Raw genomic sequence first — 5,979 nt, forward strand, 5'->3', positions numbered from 1 at the left:
TTAGCAACATTTAGCTAATTTCATCAACGGACGACTAATCACAAGGAATAAACATCTTAAAAGATGTATTTACATGTATTTTGCTATCAGGGCTTTAGAGTTTAACTTCAGTTCGGTGAAAGTATAGGCCCGCAATGTGTATGCAGACCCAAAGCACGCTAAACTTAGGCATTCACGCAACTTATCGCGAAAAAACAGATAGAAATAGACTTGGAAAATTTAAAGAAAAGATATTAACTGTTTTTGTCAACGTTTAAAGGTATAAAAAACTTTTAGACAATAAGTTTTGGGGCTGAATTCATGTGTTTTAACAAAATGTGGCACCGACGACATTGTCGTACTGAAAATAAACACAGTCTACTAATGTTTTAAACTAGAAATAATTCTCTTTAACATAAATGTACTGTTTTAATACACTGTTTGATATAATGTATGTGAACAGCCTAGGCGCTAAGTTTTAGGGAATGAATCTATGTGTTTTTAACATAAATTTAGAAGCATGGGGGTGGTACGGCCTCAGCACATACCGTTAGGTGGGGCTGTCAACTTTTTTTGTTAAAATGGGTTCACGCCAGGGGTAATGAAGCAACGCGGGGTGGGGGCACGCACCTGTTGAAGCCTAGGTCGGAATAGACCGGCTCACAAGACAATTATCCATTTGCTGGCCCCCGTTCCCAGGCTATCTATATATATATATATATATATATATACACACATAGGCCATAATGTCATAAAACAGCGCCGATGTTTTTCCCGAACCCGCACATCAAACAAAGAATATTGAATGGTAAACCAGATGACAAGTATACCCCCACCAAGCAGGGGGTTTAAGGGGGGCCGAGTGGCTAAGGCGTTGGACTTAAGCTCCAAGTGTCGTACTGAAAATAAACACAGTCTACTAATGTTTTAAACTAGAAATAATTCTCTTTAACATAAATGTACTGTTTTAACACACTGTTTGATATAATGTATGTGAATAGACTAGACAATAAGTTTTAGGGCTTAACTCGTGTTTTAGCAAATGTGACGCCGTAGAGTCAAGCGCTGTCTGGCCTGTTGGCAAATGTCCCAGCATGCACGAGAAACAATGTGTAAAAAACTTTTGCTTCAAGATTCGATATGGAAGTTAGCCGACAAAATTTTGCAGATTTCATAAAAGAAGACACGGTAAGAATCGCGTTCTATCCGGCGATGTGCCCCTCTGCCTAACCAACATGGACGCCTCACAAGCGAGACAGCGGAAGCAGCATATACTAGGGGTAACCGATCCCCCGCATCTCTAATCTATCAGGGAAAAAAATGATAAGTTTTTGAACAAACTGCTGACGTTTTTCTAACACCGATGACATGGGCACAGTGCGAGTTGGAGAGACAGGGCAAGCATTGGACTCGGGGGTAACATTATTATTATGGCAGAGTGTACAGGACTCGCCCCACTGCCTCGGGACGCGGGTGGTCGCCCGGACAAACAAACACTTGTATTTAATTGTTGTATAAGCTAGTGAACGGCATGTATCAGCATACATCAAAAGCATTTTTAAAACTTTGGTAGAATTCTTATTTTAAAATAAGTATAAAATGTGTTATAAAGCATTTGACCAATGATAATTAGGCCTAATAAAGAATTACGGGAGCGAGGTACGGGAGCGGTCAAGAATTTAGGATATATTTTTGTTATTTTACCCTTCCTTTGTTAAGGGGTTATTTTAAAATAAGTATTAAAACATGCCATGAAACATTTTATTCAAAGTACTTTAAGGGTAGCTTTACAGAAGTTTAGTCAAGAGGCGACAAGCCACTCTCTCTTTGAAAATGCGCAGGGCATAGACACTGATGATCCAAACAAGGAATAAAACAGTTTAGCAGTAACTGTTATTTTGTTATTTAAAGAAGGTAGGCGTGGTTATTTAATCACATTTAATAGCACCTAGTAAGCGACATTTAGAATCAAGCATCAAATACGCATGAAAAACTTTGGTAGAATAATGTCTAGTTGTTCTGATGGAAACGCCCCGCTGGGAGGGGTAACTCACCTCATGCTTTATTAAGCGAGCAAGTGTCAAGCACAAAATACAGATACATCTGAAAGCTTGAAACAGACACAGACATCTTCGCCGATCAACTTTCAACGCAAAGATGGAAATGCTAAACTGGAGGTATGATACACTGTCATTTTAACATTATTTTATATTTGTTATAAGGGCCAATACGGTGAAAACATATTATTGTTATTTTGACCAAAAGTTTTTTTTTTTATGTTATCAAGTGAATTAAGGATGCCGAGCAAGGATGTTGAAGAAAACGGCCGACGTGTCGGTAAGTTTTCAGACATAGCAATGTGCAAGGGTTTTCACTGTTTAAAATGGGTAAAGACAACATGTGATTATGTACACACAGGTTCAGATGAGGGACCCCCGGTCGAAGAATTGACCACAAATATTGAGAAGATTATTAGGGAAGGGCCTATGGAGGACACAGCGGGGGGTGACGACGTGAAGACGGCAATGGCGGGGGGCCCCGTGGCGCGACGAACGATCCATTTTATCATAGGGGCCGTGGCATGGATTATGGATACGGTAATAGATAGCGATTGTGCGGCGTGTGCAGCATACTGCCCCAACTTACGCTGGCACAGGTGTTACAACGGGCCTGAGCCATATTATATGCTTTATAATTTTGAAAGGGTCGCCAAAAAGCTGTGCACGCCACGGGTTGCAGATATATTAAGAAACTGTATCATGACGTTTACACCAACGCCGCCAGCCGTAACAATTGTTCAAGAGGCTATTGATACCGTTGTAAATAAACTGAAATATGTTAGCGATATACGCGCAACGCTGGACGGAATAATGAGCGATATTATAGCCCCTGAGCACACGCGCGATGTTTATACTGCAGTTCTGGGGTACTGGCGAGTGGTGCGGCATGCGTGAATGTCATTTCAAAAGTTATTTTTAAGAGTTATGGTCCTGTTTTTATTTTATTTTGTAGAAATGTTATTTAATTAGGGCAGAGTCCGCACGCGGAGGTTGTGACTGGAACAGAACCCCATACGGGCACCTATGAGATGAAACATGGCCACCTCACGCCTGAATTTACTTTTGGGGCGATACAGCTCAACAAGTCTTCTCCTCAACTTAACCCCCAGCGATCCCCATCCATGACCCTCTGTACTTTTGGACAACGAATGGATACAACGCCACCAGAGCTTCCTCAATACACTCCGCGGCTGGCCGCATCATGGTGCCCGTATGGGGTTCTGTTCCAGTCACAACCTCCGCGTGCGGACTCTGCCCTAATGGATACATCGCGGGTTACTGCATCGCTGTTGGATGATTTCCGCGATCGTTTTGCGGCTCCATCATTATCTGGAGATTCTGGGGGTGGCGGCATCACCGAAGCTGCCATGAAGATAATCAAAGGGTCACTTGCCTTTATTCTGGAGCGGCTAATCGAAGATGACTTGAAGGAGAACTGTATCGGCTGTTCTGTGAAACACCCTAGCCTGCTTCAGCACACGTGTCGCTATGAACCTGTACCGTTTTATTTCTTTAACAATTTTGAAAAGCTGTTCAAAAAGCTGTATAGGCCACGGCTTAAACATATTATCACAAAGGCGGTGGCCATGTTTCACCCTCATACCGCTCCTGTAAAAATACATGCATCAATCGATGTGTTAGTTTCTGAACTTAAAGGCCAAATTAATGTACGGGCCAAATTGCGCGAGCTGAAACGCTTCGCTGAAGACGGTGATTGTGAGTATGCTGTAGATGAGGCATTTAATGATTTCTGCAATTTGTACACATGCGAGCAGCCTATGGCTGGTGTGTAAACGTCTGTCAAAATGTGATTGGCTGCTCATTTTTATATGCTTTCTAAATAAAATGAGTTGAGTCATGAAAACATTGTGTTGTTATTGCTAACAAGCACTTGACCGTGTTTATTTTACGCCATCAAAACCCTGGGTCATTTGGTGGTGTAGATAGATTATACAGGGTGGTACACATGTTGCCTGCTTAAGGGTGACATAATGGGGTAATATCCTGGATGAGAGTGAAGACTACATGGCTAGAAGAAGAATTGTCCAACGTGTCCCTGCATGGCCCCATGTCATCTACAATCCGCAATTTAGCCAATAATTGTAACTTTGCAGGTTTCATGGATGGAGATAGAGTGAAAAGTAAAAAAAAAAGAACCTCATTTCACACATTACTTTCATTATTATTATTTTATTTACTTACTTACTTGCTACAAAATAAAATAAAAACAGGACCATAACTCTTGAAATGACATTCACGCATGCCGCACCACTCGCCAGTACCCCAGAACTGCAGTATAAACATCGCGCGTGTGCTCAGGGGCTATAATATCGCTCATTATTCCGTCCAGCGTTGCGCGTATATCGCTAACATATTTCAGTTTATTTACAACGGTATCAATAGCCTCTTGAACAATTGTTACGGCTGGCGGCGTTGGTGTAAACGTCATGATACAGTTTCTTAATATATCTGCAACCCGTGGCGTGCACAGCTTTTTGGCGACCCTTTCAAAATTATAAAGCATATAATATGGCTCTGGCCCGTTGTAACACCTGTGCCAGCGTAAGTTGGGGCAGTATGCTGCACACGCCGCACAATCGCTATCTATTACCGTATCCATAATCCATGCCACGGCCCCTATGATAAAATGGATCGTTTGTCGCGCCACGGGGCCCCCCGCCATTGCCGTCTTCACGTCGTCACCCCCCGCTGTGTCCTCCATAGGCCCTTCCCTAATAATCTTCTCAATATTTGTGGTCAATTCTTCGACCGGGGGTCCCTCATCTGAACCTGTGTGTACATAATCACATGTTGTCTTTACCCATTTTAAACAGTGAAAACCCTTGCACATTGCTATGTCTGAAAACTTACCGACACGTCGGCCGTTTTCTTCAACATCCTTGCTCGGCATCCTTAATTCACTTGATAACATAAAAAAAAAAACTTTTGGTCAAAATAACAATAATATGTTTTCACCGTATTGGCCCTTATAACAAATATAAAATAATGTTAAAATGACAGTGTATCATACCTCCAGTTTAGCATTTCCATCTTTGCGTTGAAAGTTGATCGGCGAAGATGTCTGTGTCTGTTTCAAGCTTTCAGATGTATCTGTATTTTGTGCTTGACACTTGCTCGCTTAATAAAGCATGAGGTGAGTTACCCCTCCCAGCGGGGCGTTTCCATCAGAACAACTAGACATTATTCTACCAAAGTTTTTCATGCGTATTTGATGCTTGATTCTAAATGTCGCTTACTAGGTGCTATTAAATGTGATTAAATAACCACGCCTACCTTCTTTAAATAACAAAATAACAGTTACTGCTAAACTGTTTTATTCCTTGTTTGGATCATCAGTGTCTATGCCCTGCGCATTTTCAAAGAGAGAGTGGCTTGTCGCCTCTTGACTAAACTTCTGTAAAGCTACCCTTAAAGTACTTTGAATAAAATGTTTCATGGCATGTTTTAATACTTATTTTAAAATAACCCCTTAACAAAGGAAGGGTAAAATAACAAAAATATATCCTAAATTCTTGACCGCTCCCGTACCTCGCTCATGTAATTCTTTATTAGGCCTAATTATCATTGGTCAAATGCTTTATAACACATTTTATACTTATTTTAAAATAAGAATTCTACCAAAGTTTTAAAAATGCTTTTGATGTATGCTGATACATGCCGTTCACTAGCTTATACAACAATTAAATACAAGTGTTTGTTTGTCCGGGCGACCACCCGCGTCCCGAGGCAGTGGGGCGAGTCCTGTACACTCTGCCATAATAATAATGTTACCCCCGAGTCCAATGCTTGCCCTGTCTCTCCAACTCGCACTGTGCCCATGTCATCGGTGTTAGAAAAACGTCAGCAGTTTGTTCAAAAACTTATCATTTTTTTCCCTGATAGATTAGAGATGCGGGGGATCGGTTACCCCTAGTATATG

General features: G+C 41.4%; 2 long non-coding RNA genes across 2 annotated transcripts; one reads left to right on the forward strand and one right to left on the reverse strand.

The window, feature by feature from the left end:
* The first annotated feature begins 1,791 nt into the window (after window positions 1-1,791).
* LOC140589058 (uncharacterized) lies at window positions 1,792-2,961 on the forward strand. The gene is made up of 3 exons (XR_011990249.1): window positions 1,792-2,156; window positions 2,267-2,316; window positions 2,398-2,961. It is a non-coding gene; the product is annotated as an uncharacterized lncRNA (long non-coding RNA).
* Window positions 2,962-4,702: 1,741 nt separating this feature from the next.
* Window positions 4,703-5,437, reverse strand: LOC140589059 (uncharacterized). The gene is made up of 3 exons (XR_011990250.1): window positions 5,071-5,437; window positions 4,911-4,960; window positions 4,703-4,829 (listed from the first exon to the last, which is right to left on the reverse strand). It is a non-coding gene; the product is annotated as an uncharacterized lncRNA (long non-coding RNA).
* Window positions 5,438-5,979: the final 542 nt, after the last annotated feature.

This window comes from Paramormyrops kingsleyae, chromosome 4 (genome assembly GCF_048594095.1).
Source record: "Paramormyrops kingsleyae isolate MSU_618 chromosome 4, PKINGS_0.4, whole genome shotgun sequence".
Lineage (NCBI taxonomy): Eukaryota > Metazoa > Chordata > Actinopteri > Osteoglossiformes > Mormyridae > Paramormyrops > Paramormyrops kingsleyae.